This window comes from Dasypus novemcinctus, chromosome 18 (genome assembly GCF_030445035.2).
Source record: "Dasypus novemcinctus isolate mDasNov1 chromosome 18, mDasNov1.1.hap2, whole genome shotgun sequence".
Classification (NCBI taxonomy): Eukaryota; Metazoa; Chordata; class Mammalia; order Cingulata; family Dasypodidae; genus Dasypus; species Dasypus novemcinctus.
The window spans coordinates 67,529,611-67,544,048 of NC_080690.1; the positions used below are offsets into that span (position 1 = coordinate 67,529,611).

Genomic DNA, 14,438 nt, shown 5'->3' on the forward strand with positions numbered 1-14,438 from the left:
CAAATATTTTCATTTGTAATTGTTAATCTGTGATACTCAAAAACCATTCCCTTCACTTCTAGGACTGCTGTGGAATTTCAGCCTAATTTAAGGGAATGGCGCCCCCTGGAGCTGTACAATGCAACAGTCTGTTCATTTATTTTTCCCGTTCAGGACAGAGAAAACCTGATCCCTAAGATTCCCATTCAACTACAGAGATCTACAATTTCAGCACTAAGAAAGAAGATCTCTAAGGTTTAGTTTATTCCTCCAGTATTGTCAGAACAATAATCAAACTTTTTTTTTTAAGATTTATTTTATTTACTTATCCGCCCCCCCCCTCCTTGTTTGCACTCATTGTGTCTGTTTGTCTTCCTTGTTTATTTTTAGGAGACACCGGGAGCCAAACCCAGGACCTCTGATGCGGGAGGGAGGTGCCCAATAGCTCAAGCCACCACGTTTTGTTGTGTTTGTCATTGTTTTTCCTCTCTGCGTCACTTGTTGCATCATTTTTGTTGCGTCAGCTTGCCCCTGGTGCGAGCCCGCAGTCTTCTGTAGGAGGCACTGGGATCTGAACCAGAAACCTCCCGTGTGGTAGGTGGGAGCCCAGTCGCCTGAACCACATCTGCTTCCCTTAGACTTCTTTTATAGTGTTATACTGCCTATGTTCAGACTTTACTTCTCAATGAATCAAAAAAAAATTTTTTGGGGGGACACTGGGGCCAGGGATTGAGACCTGGACTGTATATGTGGAAAGCCAGCGCTCAACCACTGAGTTACATTGGCTCCCCTGAGTTTTTTCATTTGTCTGCTTGTTGTTGTTTTTTTGTCGTTGTTGTTGTTTTTTAAGAAGGCATGAGGGACTAAACTCAGGACTTCTCATGTGGGAAGCAAGTGCTAAACTGCTTGAGCCATATCCGCTCCCTGAATTTTGAAATATTTCTTTATAAGGTTAATAATTGTCTTTGAAATTGTTCTTTGGGCAGTTAAATATTTTTGTCAATACACATTCACATTTAATTGCTGCTCTAAGTAAGATAGTCATAATTTTCCCAGTTTCAGTCTGAACATTTAACTTGTAGTGACAAGATGTGAGTTTTAGTACCAGATCTTCTAATTAGTTGTATGGCCCTAAACAAGCCATTTTAGATTCCCACCTTCACTGAGCTCAAACAGGGATAATTACAGCTTTTTAATCTTCCTTACAGGTAAGCAGACATAAGAGATATATGAAAACATTTTGCTAATGTCATTGAACAAATGTAAGGTAAAAATGTTAGGTTTTATCATATTAACTATTTTCTAACATTTTGTTATTTGACATTTATAATTTAATCAAAATAAAGATTGCATACTTTCAGAACTACAAAATTCAGTAGTTATACAAGGTAAATTAAAATATAAAGCTAGTTATAACAATAAATCCATTCATGGTTTTATTTAATTACATTAAAAAATAATCTGGAAGCAGACTTGGCCCAGTGGTTAGGGCGTCCGTCTACCACATGGGAGGTCCGCGGTTCAAACCCTGGGCCTCCTTGACCCGTGTGGAGCTGGCCCATGCGCAGTGCTGATGCGCTCAAGGAGTGCCCTGCCACGCAGGGGAGGCCCCTGCGTAGGGGTGCCCTACGCCCAAGGAGTGCGCCCCATAAGGAGAGCCGCCCAGCGGGACAGAAAGTGCAGCCTGCCCAGGAATGGTACCGCCCACACGGAGAGCTGACAACAAGATGACACAACAAGAAGAAACACAGATTTCCGTGCTGCTGCGACAAAGAAGAAGACGCAGCAAATAGACACAGAGACACAACCGGGGTGGGAGGGAAGGAGAGATAAATAAATAAAAAATCTTAAAAAAAAAAAAAATAATCATTATGAAAATAGGTAAAATTTCATGAAAATATTCCTATATATTCTGGCTTAGGAGTTCTTGCCCATATCAGTGGACTGCCTGGCATGGGGCACTGCCTCAGGGACTCGAACATCATATTGTTCATGGACTTTGTCAAACAGATTTGGCAGCTCAAATGTGATTTGTCCATTAGGCCACAGGCCAGATCAAGCACGCCAGTCTCCTCACCAGTGATTGCTTCTAACTTCTCAAATATTTGCTCTTCAAAGATGAGATGACAGGGAGAGCCGGCTAAGCTTCCCTCACATGCACCAAAGCCATCAATATCTAGATTATTTTCAACCACAACACCTAGCAGAGAGTCACCAACTTTTCCTTTGGTTGTTAATGTTTCACCATCACGGTTTATGAAGGGGACTGTTATTTTATCTTCTGAGCTGCTCCGCGCCGGCGTCGACCCGCTCGGCGCCCGCCTCGCCCCCGCACCCGGGTCCCCAGGAGCCCGCAGACTTCCGCGCTGGGACCAGGGAGGAGAGCCACCGCGCGCAGGCGCGGAGAAGACGCGCAGGAGCCGGGCGCCCCCTGGCGGCGGCCATAGCCCTCCAATATATTCTTCACTTGGATTCGCCAGTTGTTAACACTTTGCTGCATTTACCATCCCCCGACCCGTTTAAATTATTTTTCAGTTAGTTGCGGGCATCCTCTTACTTCACCCCAAAAGGCTTCATGCTTCATTCAACATGTTCCTTCTAAGAACAAGGATGTTCTCCCCCATCACCATAATACAATGATCAAATAGAAAATTTAACCTTAATACAATACTGTTATCTAATATACAGTTCATATTAAAATATCCCTAATTGTTCCAGTGATGTCCCCTACCGATTTTGGTTTCGCTCCAAAATTCAATCCAAGTTTCAGTTATCATGTTCCCTTAGTCTCCTTTAATCTCCAACAGTCATTTAAGACACTGGCATTTTCAAGAGTCTGGGTCAGTGGATTTGCAGCGTGTCTTTCAATTCGAGTTCTGTGATGTTTCTTCAGGTTTAGATTCAGGTTTAACATTTTTGGCACAAATATCACAGAAGTGATGCTGTGTCTTAGCATATCCCATCAGAGGCATGTGATGTCCCATTTTACAGATGAGGAAATTGAGGTGCAGAGAAATGGAATAACTTACCCAGGATCACACAGCTTCTAAATGGTGGAGCTGGGATTCAAGCCCAAGCATTCCAGCTCCAGATTCCAGGCCTTTAGCCACTATGTTATACTGTGTATGTTTCATGGTATATAGAGAAGTCTGGGAGGAGACCCACCCCTGGAGAGACAAGTGGGAGGGGGGTGGGTTGTTCAAGGAACCTGAGTCTTATCAGGAGTATTTTAGTTTTCTGCAAGGACAAGAAATTCATGTATTGTGTAGTTAAAAAGAAAAGAATAATATGATACAAAACTGGGGAAAAGGTTTGAACAGGCACTTCACAAAAGAGACAATTTAAATGGCATATGTATTTATTTAAATATATGAAAAGAAGCTCAACTTCATTATTGATTTGAGAATGGCAAATTAAAACCACAATGAAATACCACTACACATCCATTAGAATGGCCAACATTTTAAAAACTGATGACAATACTAAGTACTTGGGAAAATGTGGAGCAGCTAAAATTCTCATGCGTGACTGGTGGGACTGTAAATTGGTACATCATCTTTGGGAAACTGCTTGGGAAAGGTGAACACACTCACTACCTAGGGACAGTGATTTCAGTCTTAAGTATTTACCTAGGAGAAATACATACATATGTTTACCAAAAAACATATTCTAAAAAAAAAAAAAAGGACATATTCTAGATGGTTCAGAGCAGCACTATTCATAATAGCCAAAAAAAAAAAAAAAGGTAACTGCCCAAAGGCTGAAGTCCTTATAAGCAAAGGAAATTGGAGAAGGAAAGAGAAGCCAACAGAACACGTGAGAGACCATGTACACTGTCATTTAACAGAAAAGCCAATGACATAGGATCATTGGCAGCTGGACCCAGAATGCCACAGCCTTCGGGGAGAAAACATCGACTTGCTGACACCTCAGTTTGGACTTCTCCCAACCTCAAAACTGTGAGCCAATAAATCCCCAATTGTATGGTATTTGTTTTAGCGCCTGGGAAACTGAGACACTAACAGTAGAAAGGATAAATATATCAAGACTCATTCACACAGTAGAATACTACACAATGAAGTGGATGACTCTCACAAACAATGTTGATCAAAAGAAACCAGATGCAGTACTTACTGGATGATTCTAGTTCTGTAAAGTAGAAAAGCAGGCAAGCTAAGCTATGGCCATAGAAGTCAAAATAGTGGTTCCCCTTGTGGGGTGGGAGGAGCTTCTGAAAGAGGGCTCTCCCTCCCTCCCTCCTTTCCTTCCCTCCCTCCCTCCCTTTCTTCCTCCCTCCCTCCCTTCTTCTTTCTTCTTTCTTCTTTCTTCCTTTCTTTCATTCAGGGATTAGGGATAAGAGGTATCTGGTTTTCACGGAGTTTATAATCTAGGAGGGGATCTAAGAATGATAGAAGGAAAAGTATTTTACTTTTTCTTTTGCTGCCTCTTATGTTTTTAAGCAAGTTGATTCTAGAAGGCCACTTTTAGTAAGAAAAGTCAGTAACCATCTTTAATTTGAAGAATCATCTACATTCATGCATAAAAGAAAAATGCAGTCATCATCAAGACTTACAGCAGCCAAGAGTTCCATACTGGGAAAGACTTAGATCTCTTGAAATTTCATTTCTCTGGTATCAAATGACCAGTCTCCATTTAGGAATCATGTTGGGCTACATCATCTTTGATTTTCAGGGCAGGGGTTGTAGCAGATGTTAGGGAGGTTTTCACAGTGCCACTTCTGGTCTGGCACACAGGCAGCTGAAGACCCAGGTTTTCCCTTCTCAGGGGATTCCATCTTCAACCAGCCCACCAAAACGGAGAGAGAAAGTGGTGGCTATGTTTCTTGATCTGGGAGCGCCTTACAAGGGTGAGTTTTCTTTGTGAGTAGTCATCGAGTTGTATATTTGTGATTTGTGCGCTTCTCGGAATGTATGTTACATTTCAATTTTTCGAGTTAATAAAAATAGGAAGGTTCATCAGCCATCCTTACATTAGATATTTACAGCATGCCCACCGTGTGCCAAACACGGGGCCGGGCGCTGGGATAATGCAGTGAATCCGAGCATCCCCGCCTCCCAGTCCTCTCTCGTGATTGGTTACCCTTCCAGCCAATGGCAGAAGAGTTCGCCGTTCTCTGCAGCATCCCTGGTTGGGTTTGTAGGCGGCGCTGTGGGCTCACGGATTCCTTCGCCAAGCGCAGAGCTAATCCCCGCCCTTTCTCGGACTCTGGCACTCAGGAACTGAGAGGGAAGACGCCCCAGCGCCCCTCTCCCTCTTTGCAAAATTCTTTTGTGGGTTTTCTGCCTGTGCATCTTTCCGCTGCGGCTCTGAGTCCCCAGGCCCTCGCCCCCCGTCGCCCCCGCCCAGCTCTCCGGTTGGCATGACTCCAGTCCGGGCCACTGGAACCCGTGGGGCGATGCTTGGGACATCCTGACAGCCGTCCAAGCCAGCAATCGGCACTTCTCTCTTCTAATTGTTTACTCGGTTGTTTATTTATCCTGGATCGGAGGCCGGCTGGGTGCGCGGGGGCGGCTGCCTCCAGGGAAGCCTGCTTCCTGCGGTTGGCTTGCTCAGCTTACACCCGCCCTCTTGCGCACTGGAAAGAATTGCAGAGCTGTTAGGGAAGGCCCTTCCTGAAGATTCCTTCTTCCAAACGTCTGTTTTGTGCCTGAACCTACGCTGGGTGGTGAATGAGAGAGCCCTGACCCTGTCCTTATGGGTTCACAATCCAGTGGAGAAGACGGACCTGTTTCCAGACAGTGACGACTCAGATTGGTTGCAGCATGGATTGGGAGACCCAGGGGGTTTAGAGGGGGCATCTGGCCCAGCCTGGCGGGTCAGGGAGGGCTTCCTGTATAACGGGACACCTGAAAGAGGCACAGTAGTTAGTCACTGGAAAGGATTGTGTCTTTTTGGCTACCATGCACTCATTCGTTCATTAATACATATTTATTGTGGGCCATTAACCAGACTGTGAAATTATTCAGGCTCTGCTTTCAAAGGGCATATATTTAAATAATGGTGACACAAATACATGGAACTTCAAATCCTGATGGAGCGCCAGGAAGAAGTAATAGGTGTGTAGTCCCCTGACCCCAACCACCTGGTTTTGAATCTCACATATGCTACTTACTAGCTGGATAATTTGAAAGAGAGAATTGCTGGTTTGGACTCTAGTTTGGAAGATAATAACTGTAACCTACTATATAAGATTGTTCTGAGAATTAAATGAGTTACTATGTCTAAAGTGGGAAGCGGATTTGGCCCAAATGATAGAGCATCGGTCTACCATATAGGAGGTCCAGGTTCAAACCTAGGGCCTCCTGACCCATGTGGTGAGCTGGCCCACACGTGCTGATGCGTGCAAGGAGTGCGATGCCACGCTGGGGTGTCCCCTGAATAGGGGAGCCCTACGTGCAAGGAGTGCACCCTGCAAGGAGAGCCACCCCACTCAAAAACAAGTGCAGCCTTCCCAGGAGTGGCGCCGCACACACAGATAGCCGATGCAGAAAGATGACGCGACAAAAAGAGACACAGGGAAGCAGACTTGGTTCAACTGATAGAGCATCTGCCTACCACATGGGAGGTCCAGGGTTCAAACCCAGGGCCTCCTTGACCCATGAGGAGCTGGTTGATGCGCAGTGCTGATGCGTGCAAGGAGTACCCCACCACACAGGGGTGTCCCCCATGTAGGGGTGCCCCACACGCAAGGAGTGTGCCCCATAAGGAGAGCCGCCCAGCGCAAAAGAAAGTGCAGCCTGGCCAGGAGTGGTGCTGCACACACGGAGAGCTGACACAGCAAGATGATGCAACAAAGAGAGACACAGAACACACAGCAAATGGACACAGAGAACAGACAAGGGGCAGGGGGAGAAGGGGAGAGAAAGAAATAAAAAACAAATCTTTAAAAAAAATATGTCTAAAGTGCTTTAGATGGGGAGGTATGTAGCTCAGTGGTTGAATGTCTGCTTCCCATGTATGAGATCAAGGGTTAAATCTTCAGTATTTTCAAAAATATAAAATAAAGTGTTTTAGAATGTTCTCTGACACATAGTAATAATCACTCCAGGAAGAAGGTAATCTGAGGCAGGAATCAAGTGCAGTTTTCAAGGCTTTCATTCATTCACTCAAATATGTAATAAACACTAAGTTAAAAGTGCAAATGGCCCTTGTTAGAAAACCAGTAATCAGATAACCTTCATTTAGTGGAATGCTTTAAAACTTGAGCCCAGGTAATTTTATTTATTTATCAACGTTTACAGAGCACTGTGCAAGTCACGATTCTCAGTGCTTTACAAATATAAATCATTTAATTCTAACAGCGGCCTGGAGGTACAATTATTATCCTATTTGATAGATGAAGAGGCTGAGGAAAGAAATGCAAAAAGTAGTAAGAAAAACATCCTTTCCGTCAGGTATTCTACAAATATTGACTCGGCCCACAGAACGCTCATCTTCCACGATCCGTTCTTCTGGAAGACCTGTAGAGAAACTCCTCTTCAGTTCAGAGGACTTCCAGGGTGACAGTGGAGCCCCCTCCCTTCACTACTATTTCCCCTCCAGGAGGAAGGGAATGTCAATTCGCATTTGACATTTGCAGCCATTTGCATAATGTGGACTTGGAGGCGACAGCTGCCCTGCAGGACAGAGCCCTCTCCTTTCCCGGGGACGAGGCGATTACAGAACCAGCGGGAAAAAGAGCAAGCCTCATTAACGCGCGCGCTGCCCGCAGATTTTTTTCACTGCGGGGGTAAGGAGCACGCGCTCCCCGGCCCCGCCCCCTCTTCCGGGAGGATGAATTGCGAGGCTCGGATTGGGCTGAGGCCGACCATGCCCCCTCCGGGCCCCCAATCAACTCCCCGGTTGGGCGCGCCCCCTCCTCCCCCGCGCCTCTCCACCGCCTCACGTTACGTCGCTCCCTCTCTCCTCCTCCGTTATCCTGGGGGCTGCGGCTCGCGCGGCAAACCCACCTCCCCTTGCCTCCCATTGGCTGCTCAGGTCCCGCGCGAGCGGGATCGCGCCCCTCAGCCCGCCCTCACAACGGGGCCAGGCCTCTCCCCTCCGGCTTTCTCCCGGAGCCAGCGCAAGTCGGGGACTCGGGCGGCTTCAGGCGCGCGCGAGCCACGCCCTCCGCCTTGCGCCAGTCGCCGCGGCGGCAGGCAGCCCCTTCTGCGCACGCGCACTTGCCCACCCCTCTCTCCCCGGTCGCGGTTCGCCTCGCGCTCTCAATCTCGCGCCGCAGTAGCGGCATTTTCTGGGGGCGCACGCGCACTGCATCCTCCGCGCCCGCTTCCAGCCGCAGGCCGCGGCGGTGGCCGTGAGCCCCTCACGCATTTTCGCTTCTCCCCACTGTCCCGCGCCGGGTAGTCCCTCGCGGCGCGCGCCCCAGGGCCGTTATCCCCCGCATCGGTCCCCGCGCCACGCACGCGCAGTAGTACGGGGGGGGGGGCGCGCGCGGGAGCGGCGGCCGCAGAAAGGAGGCGCCGCCGCCGCCATTGCGAGGGAGGGAGGGAAGGAGGGAGCAAGCGAGTGAGGCTGGTCCGCCCTCCCCCTGGTTCCCGCCCCTCCCCCCTACCCCTCCCCGCTCCCCGCCCCGAGGGAGAGGCGCGGCGGGAGGAGGAGGTGGAGGAGGCGGAGGAGGGAGTCGGTGAGGGAGGGTCCGCCCGGCCCCCCGCCGCCGGAGCCGCCGCCGCCGCCGCCTCAGTAGCCGCTGGACGAGGAGCAGCAGAACATGGCGCCGGGGCCGCCGTCGCCGCTGCCGGGATCCCAGAGGCCGGGGCCACGCTGAGGGCGCCCAGCTGGTGAGTGCGTGAGCTCGCGGGCCCCGGACGGCGAGGCCGGGCGCCGCCCCGCTGCGGGGTCCAGGGGGAGGCGGGGACGGCGGGGCCCGGAGCCCGCGAACAATGGAGGAGCCGGAGGGGGAGGGGAGGGAGCGGCCCCCCAGCCCCCCGGGCCCCGCCATCCCTGCCGCTCGTGCTTCGGCCGGGCCCGCGGGGCCCGCCTGCCTTTCGGACTTGTCCCTACCCGCCCCAGTCCTGCAGTCCCTTCGTCTGCACCACCCCCCCGACCCGTTGGGAGCTCGGTATCTGTCTTTGCCCCCTCCTTCAGCTCCTCTGCTTCTAATTCTGCGCCCCTCTTACCTCTTCTGCCTCTCATTAATGCCCTTGGCCCCTCCTGGCCTCTGCAGCGCTCATGGGACCCGCCTCTTCCACAGCGACCCTTCTGTGCCCCTTAATTCTGGCCCCCACTTTTGAGATCCGTGACCCTTCTGTTTCATCTCCAGTTCTGCGCCCACCATCCTTCGGATCTGTCCCCGGCCCCTTCTCAGCTCTGACCCATCTACTGTTTCTTGTCTCTCAGAATCTGTTGCACCCACAGGAGCTGTCCTCTAGGTCCTGTGATTCCACCTCCTTGGAGATCCAGCTCTTCGACTTGGTCTTAATTCCACTGCCCTCTTGGCTCCTACTGCCCCGCATTTCTGCCCCCTCCACGCACAGAACCTGCTGCACCCCCGGGATGCCCCTGCACCCTCCGATCCTTCCTTGCCTCAGTTCAGTCCCCTCGGACTTGGAGGCTCTATACTTGCTTCCTCCCATTTTCAGATCTTGTTCTCCTTTGCCGTTCAGACCCCTTTCACTCTTCCAGACCTTTCTGCTTCCCAGCTCTGCCTCTGCCCAACTCAGACTTTGCTGTGCCGCGGAACCTCCTTGCTTTCTGTCTTTCTCTGAATCAGCTCTTTCCCCTTCTCTGACCCTGCAGGTGTCTCGTTTCTGCCGTTCACGTTTATGACCTTTCCTCTCCCTTATGCAGCCCCAGATCTGCTCCTGTGTTTTCTCTCTGAGGTTTCATCTCCTCCTCACCGCCTTTTGGGAACTCAGTTTGAACTGCCTCATTCATTTTGCTCCCCTTTCTTTGAACTGTCTCCCTGTCAGTTCTCTAACCTAAACTTGCTTCCTGCCTTCTCTTTGCTCCAAGTCCTTTCCTCCCCATTTTGGCCCTTTTTGCACTTGCCCCTGACCTCACTCTTCCTTTGCTAACTTCTTTCTTGACTCATCACCCCATTCCCTGCCTATTCTATATTTCACAGACCTACTCCCAATTTATTTTTGTACTTGCTCTTTTCTCTCATTTGTTCCATCCTGCCCCCAACCACTTTATCTAATCTTTTCTTCCCCTCCTCTACCCCTTTTGGAGCTGTCCGCTTGCTCATCTAATTTTTTACTTGTTTTAACTTTCTTTTTGCTACCTCTTCTTGGAGTGGTCATCTTTAATACTGGTCTTCTTGTAACTATCTTCCACCTCTTTTTCCTCTCAGGTCTGTTTTTCACCTGACTTTCTCTCCACCATTTTGATTCGGCTCTCATCCTCTACTCTATCCTTTCTTGTATCTGTTTTACCCCATTTACCCTTTCCCCTTACCTCCTTTTTGAGTTTCCCTTCTTCTAATTCTGCCCAGTGCTAGAGATGTCCTCTCAACCATCCCTGCTGTCCCCACCCTCCCTCTCCCAAACACACTGTTCTCTTGGAGCTGCCTTGGTTCTTTGATTCTTAAATCTCATTCTCTTTTCTTACCCCTTTGCTCATTCTCTTCCTCATTGACTTTTTTCCTGCCCCGCCTTTTCTTTCCCCTTGTAGCCTGCCTGGCTCCTCTTTCCATTTAGTTCCTCTCAGACCTGCCTCTCCCAGCTCCCCACCCTTGGCTCTGCCATCCCCCTTTGAGTGCTTCCCCTTTTCAGATACGTCTCTTTTTCTTCTCTATCCTTCAACTTTGGAGGTAAAGGGCTAGGTTCAGCTTAGGGTTCTCTAGGCTCTGATTTAGACCGCACGTTCTCTCAGCGCCCTGGCCCTGATGGTTTTATCCCAGGGGATCCTGTGAGATCTGGGTAAATAGGTGGGGGTTAGTTGATTAGTTACTGCTCTCTGGAGTCTGGGACTGTGTACCTGCCGCCGTTTCTCCTATTTCTACCAAGGTTAGTGATGGTGATGGGTGGATATCTTTCTCTTGCCCCATTTTCTTTCCCATGCCCTATTTGCTGCCTACTTCCTATTGGTTCAGATCTCTGGGCTTTGCAGCTTTGTGTCCTTCTACAAAGGGGCGGGCAGTTGCTCACAGGTCTTCTCTTTTTCTCACTTTCTCTCTCTCCTCTGAGTTATAGTAAAGAGACTGTCAAACTCTCTCCTTCCACTTCCAAGCCAGCCCTTCCTGGAAGAACTTATAGTGTGCTTTTTCCTTTTATTCCAGCTGACAACTCATATTTTTGTTTTACCCATGACTGGGGAAATGCCAGTTCTCAACTTCTTCCCAGTCCCCCAGGGATTAAGGGCCACACTTGGTGTTTGTTGCTCTGGATCTACAGAAGCTGTCTAGTCTTGCCTTCCCTAATGGCCTTTGGTTTGCAGTACGACCTTTCGGGAGGAGGTGGGGGAGGATGGACTTATTTCTTTTTCACCTCTGCCCCTAGAAGGCTCCAGCTTCCTGGTCTTCAAAATGGTGAGAGCTTGGGTTTGGAAAGCACTCTGCGGTTGTTTGTTGAAAGAGAGAGTGCCAAATGACACTCAGATTTCTGCCCTCTGGTATTGCAGGCATTCACAGCCACATGGGCTGAGTGTCTCTGGGAAGATCCATGCTGGATTCTGGGGGCTCAGTTAGTGTACAGAGTGTGAGTGAGCCCTTACATTCCCCCATGCTTTCTGAAGTGACCTGATTAGGTGGGATTAGAAAGGGATGCTAGGAACTGGCTGATATGATTGGGTTTTTAGTCTTATTACCTGAAAAATATACCTCCGGTAGCTATCTTTTCCTAAGCTGTTTCTTCAGTGTTGGGGACATTTAGGAAATTAATCAGAGCTAGAGTTAGTTTTTAAGCTGTCTAACTGTTTTTCTTCCATAATGTGGGAGAGGAGAGCTTTCGCATGTTCTAGGTTTATTTATTTATTTTTCTTAAGTAAATCAAAAGACTGATTTTTTTCTCCCCTGTGGCCCTAGGGCAGTTGCATATTAAAGTAGCCATCCAGCTGTGAAGGAGCATTTACTGGAAGAACTTTCTTAACTGAACTATGATCAAAATTTGTTTATTTCAGCACTTAATTAGAAATAGTTCTCTGTGAACACATTTTAGATAAAAACCAGTCACTGCCATCTATAGAATTAGATCGTTGACTCATCAAACATGAGGGCATTTGTCTGAGATGGGTTGGGGGTGGGGCAGGATAGATCCTTATGGGTCCTACAGCTCTAAATTTTTAGGACTCAAACTTTTCTGACAGGCTGAGTCTGGTAATTTTAACTATGGCATTTGCTTTCGCCATTATTAACTTATAGAATATTGGTTCATTTCCATGGTGAATTTTTGGCCTTGTGAGTCACTATTCCCTGTATTTTAGGGTGTATGTTCCCTGTGTTAGCATAGTGTTTTTGTGGGGTTCTTTGTTTTGTTTTTTAATTTTAATGTGGAAATGTGTGTTCCAGAGGTTTAACATTACTGGCCACATACCCAAAGCCCAAGTTTACATAATAGGAAGAAAGGAGACAGAAGAACAAAGCTGATTTTTTCTTCCTTAACTGACATTCCAAAGACTGTCAGATTTCTTTCATGGTAGTAGAGGTTCCAACCCAGAATTGACATTCCCTTTCAAGATGGAATTGGGTGCTACAGAAATCTGAGGTGGTAGTCGTGGCCTTCTGGAACAGTTAATGTGCCGGTTGGGGGCAGGGTGAAGAGCAGGAGATGGCAGTGGCTGACTGTTTTCAACCTAGTAATATGTCTTCAAGGGCTCTTGCACTGCCTAGAAGAGCTTTGTAAAGATTTTAGAAACAAATCAGAATAAAATTCTTCTATTTCCTTTTTTTTTTTTTTAAACCTGCTTTTTTGGGGGCTGCGTCACCTTCCTTACCCACCTGTGGATCCCCCTCACCTGTTTTGAGGCATGGTAGAGGCCAAACTTGTTAGGACAATGAAGAAAATTAGAAAGTAGTTATTCGTCTTGATAGCAAACAGATGGAAGAAGTTGGCCATGTACAGATCCATGGATCTGATGGTCACTTTCTTGGCAAAGGATGGTCTGGGAGGAGTAAGGATTGCACAAGATGACTGAATTATGACCTTCTAGGTGTGTGTTGGGTCAATCTGTATGTGATAGTATAATGCATCAGGTTGTTGTAATTAGTGATTGAATCCTTCTATCTGCTGTGGTGTTCTGTCTTGTGGGACCTTCCTGTGATCTGCTTTGACTGCTATCATTCTCTACCTGGCAGTCTAAATAATGTCTTTTTTTTTTTTTTTTTTTTTGAGGTACCTGTTGAGCCCGGGACCTTGTATGAGGGAAACTGACATTCATCTACTGAGCCACATCGGCTCCCAACAGTGTCTTTTTAAAAAGATTTATTTTAAAAATTTATTTCTCTACTCTCCCTGCCCCCCCCCCCATCCAGTTGTCTGCTCTCGGTGTCCATTCACTGTGTGTTCTTCTGTGTTGGCTTGTATTCTTGTCAGGGCACTGGGAATCTGTTTCTCTTTTTGTTGCGTCATCTTACTGCGTCATCTCTCTGTGTGTGTGGCCCCATTCCTGGGCAGGCCGCACTTTTTGTGGCTCTCCTTATGGGGTGCACTCCTTGTGCGTGGGGCTCCCCTACTTGGAGGACACCCCTGTATGGCACGGCACTCCTTGCGTGCAGTGCTGATGCGCGTGGGCCAGCTTCACCACACGGGTCAGGAGGCCCTGGGTAGGAATCTTGGACCTCCCATTTGGTAGGTGGATGCTCTATCCATTCAGCCAAATCCGCTTCCCCCAACAGTGTTTTAATTTACCCTGTCAGTTATTTAAAAGTTTACACAAAAATATGAAATAAAGTTGTTTGAAGAGGGAAAATGACTACTAGAAAATCTTAGACCTCTTGGGTTCAGAGGAACACAGTTAGAAAATCAGTACCTTGTCTAGCCTCCTCTCTGTTTTACAGATGGGGAAATCTGCAGCGTGTAAGCAACATGGTGAAGGTTTCGTGTTGTGGTAGGAAGAGTACTGGACATAAGGGCAGGAGACCTGGTCTGGGCCTTTTCCTAATTAGTTGGGACCTTGGAAAATAACTTCACCTCTCTGGACTGGCTTCAGGTTCCTAGTCTGAGCCCTGGTGTGTTTTCCAGTTCTGATTGTAGATTTTTGTTGTGTTGGATCACATACCAAGAGTGGGGACTAGGCCTAGGCGCCTGGTCCTGCTTTTAGACCTTGATCCCACCCCCACTGCCACTCACAACCTGCCTCTCAGGCTGTCGGGTAAGAGGGCAACCCAGAATGAGGGTGGGGGCTCTTTCCCCCAGGGATGCAATAAAAGCAGTTCTATTGCCTTTGTTGTATACTTTTCAAGTGTAAAATAAACACTGCCTTTCTTTCAGCCATTCACACTGAAATTAGTTTATAATTTTTAGGGAAGGTGGCACCCAGATTGTATTAGCCTCGTAACT

The 14,438-nt window shown here is 48.1% G+C and overlaps 1 protein-coding gene across 1 annotated transcript in view; it reads left to right on the forward strand.

Annotated features, from left to right (window-relative positions):
- Nucleotides 1–8,262: 8,262 nt before the first annotated feature.
- Nucleotides 8,263–14,438, forward strand: part of ARHGAP35 (Rho GTPase activating protein 35) — a 144,990-nt gene continuing 138,814 nt past the window's right edge. Inside the window, exon 1 of the mRNA XM_004479064.4 lies at nucleotides 8,263–8,780. The gene's annotated coding sequence lies outside the window, so the exon portion shown is untranslated. The remainder of the gene's footprint in view (nucleotides 8,781–14,438) is intronic.